This window comes from Sinohyriopsis cumingii, chromosome 14, assembly GCF_028554795.1.
Source record: "Sinohyriopsis cumingii isolate HCF-2022 chromosome 14, ASM2855479v2, whole genome shotgun sequence".
Taxonomy (NCBI): Eukaryota; Metazoa; Mollusca; class Bivalvia; order Unionida; family Unionidae; genus Sinohyriopsis; species Sinohyriopsis cumingii.
This window is the reverse complement of record NC_142974.1, coordinates 44,775,866-44,787,217: the sequence shown is the minus strand read 5'-3', so window position 1 is coordinate 44,787,217 and position 11,352 is coordinate 44,775,866. Positions and strand designations below refer to the sequence as shown.

At 33.1% G+C, this 11,352-nt stretch overlaps 1 pseudogene; it reads left to right on the top strand.

Annotated features, from left to right (window-relative positions):
* Positions 1 to 1,217: 1,217 nt before the first annotated feature.
* Positions 1,218 to 11,352, top strand: part of LOC149783679 (uncharacterized) — a 28,593-nt pseudogene continuing 18,458 nt past the window's right edge.

Genomic DNA, 11,352 nt, shown 5'->3' with positions numbered 1-11,352 from the left:
ATATAGAATTAACTTTCATTTGTCTGGGTAGCGTTGCATCAGCGTCTTAATTCGTACACGTACGAATAACGACGCTGATGCAACGCTACCCAGACAAATGTAGTCCTAGATTTGACCTAGTAAAGTATATATAATCTAGTATTTAGTCCTAGATTTGACCTAGTAAAAAGTACAGAATCTAGAATTTAGTCCTAGATTTTACCTAATAAAGAGTATCGAATATACTATTCGGTCGCAAGATTTGTCCTATGAATAACTACATAGAATCTAGAATTCAATACTAATAAATTGTATACAATATACTCGTCATTCAACGTTTATTCCACCGATTATGAACTGTTTAGAATATATTGTATTTTAAATCGATTGGAGTACAGATATTTTCCAAATTAAAGGAGATGAGGACAACCTTAAATGTTTATTTTATAGCCTACGTGGAAAGGCAAACATTTATAATATTTGTAATTTTGTTGGAGATAAAGTGCAAATAAAAGTCTACAGTAATACCATTTTAACCTTGGCACGTTTTAGGATAACTCGTAAATAATAAGTTATCGACGTTACTCATTTTGTTCTAAATTTTTTTATCTACTCATTTATTTATTTAGTAGTAGCAATGGTACAAGTAGTAGTAGTAGTATGGCTTGAACCTACATTTATTTTGCTGTTCAAAAATTGAATTCCATACCGCTGATTGAGGGATAAAGGCAAGTGCTAAATGTCTTAAAGTTTTCTCTATCTAAATACCTCAGAGTTTAAATGAATATTGCAGCCTTGGAGTGAAGCTGAAAACCCGAAAAATGCTAAATTTAGGCAATCAAGCTAAAATGTACAAGGTATGCTTCTATTGATGCTTTATGCATCATGTTGCTGTTACATAATGTTTTTCTTTGAATGTAGCACATTTTAATTGATTCAATCGTAGCCCATCTACTCTAAAAACCGAACGACATTTTATGTCACGGCTGATTTTATTTAACTGAGAGGAAACCTCCAAATCCGAAATGTAATCTGCTCATGTGGCCTTTCAATGGTCTTTCAAGAATGGAGTAGCTTTAAACACCCTAAAGGAATGCAGAGTACAATAAAATTAAATACAGAAATACATACGGTTAAAATGGAATTCTAGATGTCAGTTTAGTTGGGTTTTGAAAATTTCAGGATTGGAAGGTGTCACATTATAATCTAAATTTTACAGCGAATTAAGACCTGATACCATGACAAGTTTTGATGGGCAGGTGGAGATAAGCCTTCACGAAATTTACCATGTCAACAATCAATTACGAGAAGAGAATAGAACACTAAAGGCTTGGTTAGAAAAAGGACGGCAGTGTGATACTTCAAATGAAACAGACGACAAAAAGGTATTCTCTCTCATAAACTGTGTAAATCTCTTGAACAATAAACGTAACTAACAATTTATATGAATATTTATCACTAAGCTTTCACAAATATTCTTTGTCTTGTTTTTCTTGAATTTCTGTTAAATTTCGTGTGCAACTATTTATTTTTTGTAAATATAACCTTTCATGTTAAGACCATGGAGTATTAAATAGTTTTTTATATTTCCTGTCAAACTGTAATTTGAACAAATGGAAACAGCGTAATCGAGGTTTTCATTATACGTTTATTGGACTATACACTTTTAGTCAACTATTATTATTATTGTTATTATTATTATTGGCACTAATACTACTACTTTTATGTTCTTTGCTATAATTATTTACATTGTTTTCTTAACTGATATCTTTCATGATTATTGTACATACATACATTGATACATACATACATACATACATACATACCTGACAATTCAGTGCTCAAAATCCTCATAGTCCGAAGCTTAGTGAGGTGTCAGTCGGGCTTGTAAAAAGAAATAATCAAATTTGCCAGATTCAACTTTGATCGCGTTGCTGAAAGACAGAAATGTATTTTCAAGATGTTGACAAACCTGTCTTAACAAGGCGAAAATCTGATTAAAATCACATCACCATTGTCCTACGTGAGTGGAGTTCTCATATTAAGCATTTTGTGGCAAGGTGTGTCACGCCAAAAACATGATTTTCAACTCCGATACCCCTTGAGAAAACATAATTTTCTGCAATTATAGAAAATAAAAAACACCACTTTCAGTATATGACCGCAAAATGTAGCATGTATAAACTGTAAACAGTCACGATTGGATCTAAAGCAAAACTATCCTTTGGGCAGTTTAAATAGCGGCAATAAAAAGGCAATAAGGTCAGGTATAATCCACCATTTCAAATATTACTTAATTGGCTGACAATAACTTGAAGACTGCAGTGGGAGAGGCCATTGTTCTAATTTGCATAGCTGCAATCATTACGTCAAACAACACAACATTGATAAATCAAAGAGATGCTATATGTGTTTAGGCTTACAAAGGTTACTACATATCATTGCTTTGAATGAAAATGTTTAAGCCCCACCAACATATAAAAGCCTTTAAACATTACGGCAATATGGGGGGGGGGGACACATCAATGGTTACCAGCAAACATCGATGGGAACTTGCGAGGAGAACACAAAATATAATGTATTATAGATTTTCGACAAGTTTATGAACAGAGGCAACGTTTCTTTGAAGTCGACCTTTATTGCATATATAAAACGCAAAGCATGATCATTTTAATTGTCAGAATAGTGTTTAGGTGTGATTCATTTTTGAAGCTGATTTAGGCAACAATTAGCTATAAGCAAAGCCCGACAAAAATAAGCTCTGGACTTCTAGTTAACGAGTTTTACCAGCAAAAATAAATAAAGAGGGTGGGGAAAATTAATTATTTGCACATGCTACAACAAAACAAAATACGTCAACTTGGTTCTGACCAGGATTCACTCTGACTAACACTAATAAAGCTTGCGTTACCTTCAAATACCCTGTTGAACTGTAATGAACATATAATTGAATTGTATGAATTACAAAATTATGTGACAATATGGAAAGAGGAAATTGGGGTATATTGAATTTGGAGTCCCTGCCTTCGGAATTTTAGTCAGGGCTTGTGATTTTTTTAAAGTCACAAGCCATTTGTCTGTGTCTAAAAACATTCACTTTGAGCACTACATGCAAACACAATCGAATCAACATGCAACGGGAAAGGTTGACTAAAAATCATCCCTAACATGTCGTAAATGAATATTCATATTCTACATTACTCTGTGCAGATTGTCGATACATGCGCCAATTAAGAAGATAATATATTAATATTTACTTTCATGTGTAACTTTTGTTTCTTCCCATAGTCACTTAAATGGAAAAGTCGCTTGATGAATACTCTCCTCGTCTCGATATTTCTAGTGGTCATATTTGTCGCCATTGCCTTCGTAGTTGTTATCTTCCATTTGAAAGACGCCGATGGGTATGTATTGAAACGATGTTCATTAAATAAAACGATATTTTATCGGAAAATGATTCAATTGTCACACATTTAGCTTTACATGCATTGTTATATTGCTTTCAAATATGATCTCATTACATTCTTGCTGTACAAAGTACTTCAGGAACTCGTAATGGGTGTTCGGAGTGTGTTTGATTATTTATTTTTGTCGTTTGCTTTTGTTTGGGATTTTTTATATCCATCTATGTCCCCCATTTAACCTTTAATGAAACGTTTTGTGTAAGTGTCAGTATTAAATAACTACGTTAAATTGATTGAAATGACAGCTTGACGAGTGATTTGAAACACCTTTATGGCAAATGAGTAAACATAAAATTACTGGCGTCATACATTTTGTAAAAACATCTTCACATACGGAATTGCACTGCTAATTTTATTATAATAGATATAATTTGGAAATCTATTCAAATGCATTCATTTTTTTACAGGGAAGTTACGGATTTCCAAACATATCCCAAACATGCAAGCTTTGAAACTGCATTCGACAATTTGCAACAGAGAAAACGTCTTGCAATATTTAAGCATATCCTTTAAAAAAAATGGGACTTTGACAAACATACCGTTCGTTGTAAATAGCACACCTCAATCCGCACGTTACTGCAATCCGATGAAACATCATAGTAGGTTATCTACATAAGAATTCAAGTAAACTATATATTTATGAAATGAAGTATCGTAGAAGTTTGACATCACGACAAACAAGAGTTAGTTATGCATAAGGACCCATTATTAAAAATACTGTTGTAACCGTGATCTTATCGGTTGACCTTCGACTTACTGACCCAATATAGGCAAGCATGTACATATAGCCAAAATAGATAAACATGCTACATGGTGTTTCAAAAATAGTTTCGAATGATAATCTGTGTAATATTTTGTTTATTTATGTTGTTCATATAAGCATTGACTTTGACCTTAATGTCTCTTACAAAATATAATCAGCTTTAACTGATGCCAAAAGGGAAGTGGATGATAAATCGTACATTTATTTTCAATGTCAATAATCCTAAAATCAATAGATTTTGGATGGAAGAGTAGGGCTAGAAGCTCAGCAGAGTCTGAACTGTATTAAAAAGAGTTTATATAGCATTCGAATGAACTGCGAAAGCACGGTAATTTTTGCAATATGAAATCTGTTTAAAAGTATTGTGTGGAAAACAAACAGACGTCTACCTGCCTGATCGCCCTGCTGCAATCTCGTTTGACGGGTAACAACAAAACCAATGATACATATATAAATTCTAGAAAAACAAAAGCAAAGAAATAAAACGACTTAGACGGCCATTATTAGCTGCAGCTGCATGTTCATCGTCGTTATCGCTATTATTAATAGTAGTGGTATTATTGCTTCATGAGATACTTTCCATGTTGTTATAATAGCATTATATGTAGTATTAATAGCAAAGATAAGGAAAAGAAGAAAAAGAAATCAATCGACAAAAATGATGACATTGAACGTCATCATCTGTAGTAACATCAACATATTTGTCGAAACTGTTATTATTATTATTATTATTGCCACCAAGTAATGATGTCTGATAAGGCTGTAACTGAAATTTTATTTCCCGAATTTTTTTAGAAATTACCAAAGAGTTTACGGATATCAGTTCCATTCGATCAAGGTAACAGCTGACGGTATAGTTATCTTAAGATTGTATAGACCAAACGCTACTTATGAAATCATCGCAATTAATTCGTCTTCATACCAAAGCAAACATTGTTTAAAAATTAATTTGAATATATATATATATATATATATATATATATATATATATATATATATATATATATATATATATATATATATATATATATATCTATATATATATATATATCTATATATATATATATATATATATATATATATATATATATATATATATATATATATATATATATATATAATTGCTGTGAGAAAATGGTTCGACATATTTGTGAGAAAGTTTTGCTGAGAAGTTTGTTTTAAAATTTTCAGAAATATTTTTCGTTAACATGTTGCTTTAAAGATTGTGATGTTAGAAAACGCCCTCAATATAAAAATTACAACACACACACACACACACACACACACACACACACACACACACACATGAGAAGACGCTGGCGCTGACATAATGACATAGTTTTTTCCATTTCTAAAATGTACAATTTTTCTGCTTCATATTCTTATAAATCTGTGTATGATATGTGGAAATCAAAATTTAAATTTAAACCATATACAGATTAAAGCGATGTATGGTTTTAAAAGATCTTTAGAGATCGACTGGAATTTATGCACATGATATGAACAGGATTTTTATATGGATCCGTTGCTCGGTATAAAGCGTCGTAATTACCGATCACTGCAATATTGCCATCTCACCTCTGCCAGCGTGGGTTCGAGTCTAGGCCTCTGACAATGTGGGTATCCGAGAAAGCTTGCCAGTAGCTTCCCCTGGATCAATGGTTCTTACCGAGGTTCTCCACTAGATATACTGGCCGCCCTGAATAGTCTATCATGCGTTGATAAATGGCTGTAAGCCATCCCCAACCAACCCTTATTAGTTGCTACCGTTCTACATCATCTATTTGAAACGATATATATGTTCTAGTCATTATTGAAACGTTTGATAAATTCACTTTATTTTCGCATCCTTCAATGCTATTATATAAAATTTATTTCCAGCCTATTGATCTCCAGTTGTGATTTATTTTATTTTCCATCTTGTCATTACAACACGTATATTCTTTCACATATAATTTATTTATTTTTATACAATTAAACTTTCTTTTATTTACTTTCTTCCACGTATATTATTCTGACGTAGCATGCATGGATATGGTATATGTACAAGCCTATGCGTGATAGATACATTGTTAATCATAAAATGAAAACTGAAAGGTTGTGTCGAATAATGAGGTTGAATGGGGTAGAGGATCGTTCGGTAATCCTAAAGTCCACTCCTCAAAGCACGATGAATACCTAGACGAAAGGTAGTAATATCATTCATTCTTCCATTTCTAAGGCCAGAAAAATGTATCAGTCAGAAGATTTTTCATAGTTTGTTTTCGAATCGTCCTTGCGTCCATCTTTGTACATATAGATTAGATGTCAAGCATCCTATTTTCACAGAAAAGGCTTTCCAGACGCTGAAAGCTACGTACATATTCAAGATACATGTTGTTCCATGGTCCGTTCCACGGTATACAGGTCGGATTTGTGAGATCCCAACCGCTGGAAGGTCTTCAGAATGTTGTCGCCCAGTCCATTATACCATCGATGCAAAAGGCAATAACATATTGCTGGTACCACGCCGAGTGAAGGGAGCCATCCGAACAGATTCGGCAGTCAGAACCTATGTTGGCCTGTAGTAAACTAGAAAAGCACCTCTTCAAGTCAAGAGTGAATGTGTAGATAAAGAATCTCTCTCTGTAGAAATATGGGTACAAGAATACGTCACTGAATTCACGAAGAACGAGATAACATTATGTTGGCGCACAGTATTTGTTGGGTCAGAAACGCAACAAAACGGCAGATGAGTGTTGTTCAAACATTCATACACCAAATCCTGGAAAATCATATCATCAGTGTTCAGGTTTAAATCACTTGATGGCAGTCTCTGCTTTTTTTTGTCCTGCCCTTTTCGGTTTATTCTTAGGTACGTATTTAACCATGAATCCTTTTTTATTATTAGTAAAAGAAAATAACTGCACTGAACCATCTTCAAACCATTTATGCGCTTGTTTTTCATCTGTCCTTGAATATGGAGAATAGTTATTTATCCTAGTATATCGAACAACTGTTATTCTGCACTGTCTGTTGTTGTCTATCTGTCTTTTGGCTATATAACATGATTTCTTCTGAACATGAATATGGAGTATTCATAATCAACGCACAAGGAATGTTATAGGAGTATAAATAAAGATTACAAAGAACCGTTTTATTACCACCTACATCGTGCCAAACATTTGATACTAATGTATCCAAAACTCCGCCATGGATAAGAATTATCTCTACGTGCCAGCCGGATTGTCAGGAAGCATTAGATCCTTTGGTCTTCATTCTATTTTGAAAGTCCTCTGCATTTCTTATTTTTGTTAAACGTGGTTCATTTTCCGTTAAATTTTCATTTAATATAGCCGCACTTTTCTGCACTTATACGTTTGAATCTGAACTGACTTGTTCGGGTATCCAGTTTCCAAGTTAAAGTTGTCTTTATCCTTAAGAATTTTATTTGAAAGTATTGCTACATAAATAAATTGCCTTGTATCCAGAATATTTTCTGGTAGATAGCTTTCTTGCACAATGGTTCCCCATGACTTCATTCTCCGCAATATAGCTAAGGTCGTATTGTCATCCCTTTGTACAAACGATAGTTTATTCATAGGAAGGAGAAATTTTAACAGCAACAAATTAAATGCCAACATCTCCATGGTTTATTACGAATAATATGAATTTCCAAATATATTTTTATTTTTTTTTTTGTCTCTGCACTCCTTTTCAGATGATAAACCTAATTTAACGCAATACCATTCCTGAAATACAATAATAATAAAATAATAATAATAATAATACACCCGTAGCTCTAGCAGACTAAGTTAATAAAAATAAACCTCGCAATTGTCTATTTTGCTCTCTTTATTAAATCTTTTGTCATCTCCACCCCACCCCACCCCACCCCACCGCATCTTTTTTATCAATGTTCATCATTTTCCTTTCAATTTTAATTAAATATGACGGCAGCCGTTCTCAGATGATACCGGTGAATTTGAACCCAATTGTCAAGCTGGATTCATCTCCATCCAACAGGTTTCCAGTTTTAATTTTGATCACCATAGTAAATGTTTGCGTTCATGGCTGCACCGATTGTAAATACGTAAGATGCACGTCTTAATCCATCTCTTTGTTGAATTTATCCTATACAGTACAGATTCATTTGGGTCAACTTTAATTACATACACAGACTGATTCATAAGAAAGAAAACTGTTAGGAGAAATACATTATATGTCAACATTTTGATGGTTTATTACAAAGAATAAACTTGTAGCAAGATATTAATTTCTCTACCTGCCAATTCACGACCTGGGGTATGTCCTTTTGTGTGCCGAGATACTTATATTTTCATAACATTATTCCTGAAATTTAAACGGCTAATGTATAAAGTATGTTCTATACACACACAATCCGTCTGCCAAGTGCAAATGTCTTCATTATTTTACACTATGAGTCCTCGCATGAAAAATGTATATCTACTAGAAAAACAAATGAAGATTTGAAGTGTATTATGTAACTGAGAGTGCACACGCGGATTTCTTTCACTCTGTACCAATTCACGTGACACTATAGACTAATAAGTTGTATTGCTGCAATGATTAAAAAGAAGTCTTGAAAATTTTATATGTTAGAATAGTAAGTTTTGTATCCATTTATTTTCTATATATAATGCTTCTATTTGTGACTTATCTTATTAATGATTATTTTTATACAATGAAACAATTGTTTATTTTAGGCAACACATTTCTTGTGCGAATTTATATAGTATTAGGGTTCGGGTAGTATGGTGGTTGGTTCAGTCGACCTACGGAGTGTTAGATCTTTAACCAAACGACTTTAATAATTGTGTATTGACATTAGATTTTTCCTTAATTTTTGGGGTATGTTTCTGCATTTAAACGCGAAGTTTGTGGCCTTAAATAAAATTCGTCTAGTTGAGGAACAGATTCTGTACCCAAATTTAGATGGTATCTAACTTTGAGTTTAAAACTGACACACCCATTACCGATTTCTCCTTCGGTTTCAGGTAATGATTCGTGATTGACTTATAATAGACTTACTTATAAAATACTCATCGCATTTTAAACTCGACGCCTGGAAGATAATGTATTTAACTGATCGAGGCATAATGATTACATAAAAAGATCGAGTGATTCAGAATCCAGGGGAAAACATTTCATAACTAAATGCAGAGAGAGTGGGGCTCATAAAGTTTAATTATTACGATTTTACTAAAACTACAAAGTCGTGTTATAATTTTCTAATCATTCGGATGCAGGTAGTATCAGGTAAAATTATTGTCTGACAGATAGCGGGAAAGGGTCATTATTTGTATATCTTTAGTTGCGTGTAGTGGTGTACCTTATCCGAAGAAATAACTTTGGAAGCAGACCTCTATATGTTGACAATATTTGCCCGCCAACTTCTTGACGTGAAAGCTATTTCAAAACCAGAGCACTCAGATTTCGAACAAGCGAGTTCCTAAGACAAAGTTACCAATTTTCGTAGTATATGAAACAGAACAAAATGTATTCATAAGAATTGAAATTGCACGACATTTCCATGCAAGCTATACTTATGGAATATATAGAGACTTTTTGTGTTCTAGCGAACTCCAGTAATTTAAAACAAAAATCTGTATCTTCTTATGTTTGCGTGTGTGTGTGTGTGTGTGTAGCAAAAGGCTGTAGTATACGACGATGTCTTCCACTATTTTGTGAAAACTATATACCTGATTTCTGTAGCTATGATTTAAAGCAAACCTGGGTCCAGCATATTACATTCAGTTCGTACATTTCGTGCAGACATTGAATAGAGATCGTTTGAGATTTTAGAATTGTACAGAACATTAATACATAATCTCTATTTCAAAACACCTTAACACCTAAATAGGAAAATGCGTAGTTCAAATACATCTATGTAAATCGTTTCACATTACATTTTCAAATTCGAGAAAAAGAATATTAACGAGTTATAACGAATGATAATATTCCAGATACGAAAGATTCCGAGAAACGAGAATGCGTTTCACGCAAGAAACTGGGCCATTCTAGCTTCAGTTCATTAAAATTTTAAGAGCACCTATAATTATTTCATTTTACTCAAGTCGATTTAAAGATTTAATTAATCCGCGCTTCGGGCGAATACAATAATCAATAAATTTCGACCATGTTTTGCGAATTATCGCCCATAATTGTGATTAATTAGCCCTTTAAACGTCATGTTAACAAATAGATATTTTAATGTTATTTTCAACCAGTTAGACAGGGTCACCTTTACAGCATCATCAGTCAGTGACAAATTATAATTGTTATCGAGAGTTTTGATTCCAAATTATCTTGCAGCCTAAACTCTTTCAGACGCCACAGTTTTTAAACTCCTGGTTTTAAATATCAGCAATTTATCTGTCGAACTCTTTCTTAAAATGCTTGAAAATAAGTGTCATTGTTCGAGTGCTGTTTCAGGTAATGATTCATGATTGACTTATAATAGACTTACTTATAAAATACTCATGAAGATCTATTCTTAACATTAACATAGTGAATTGACGATGAAGATTCATTCTATTAGATGTCAGGTCATCATTTTTGATCATTTTATATAAAGATATTACTCATCATCGACCTAAAATGCCTCAATCGCTTCCAAATATGTAAGCAAATATGTTTTTATGATTCCAGACAAATTTACCGTGAATTTACAATTTAACGTGACTTTGGATAAGTTGCTACATTAAGCATATTCTGCATGTTACTGCAAAGTCACTGCGCATGACCGACTTAGCACTCTTAAGTGATGCAAGCAGCTGTAGAATTGCTGCTGTCAATTTCGTATCGAACATTCAAGCAATCTCGTAAATTCCGGGCAAAGTGTAAAATATCCACACATCTTGGGAGCACGTATTTCGAGAATATGATTTTCTTTTACTTATTTGATTTTATTATGACATTGTATCATGGTATATAAGAATCTTGCTTTGCATTATTTTCTCTTTATCTTAACCGCATTTGAGTTCCTCGAACGAGCACCTCTGACATAATCAAAATTCGTTTATTTTCCTCTTATTTTACGTCATAAGCTTCTCTTCCCTGCCCTCCAACAAACTCGTATTCACATATGAATTTAGAAATAAATATTTTAGGAGACACCTATTTTCCAATTACCCATCACATTCT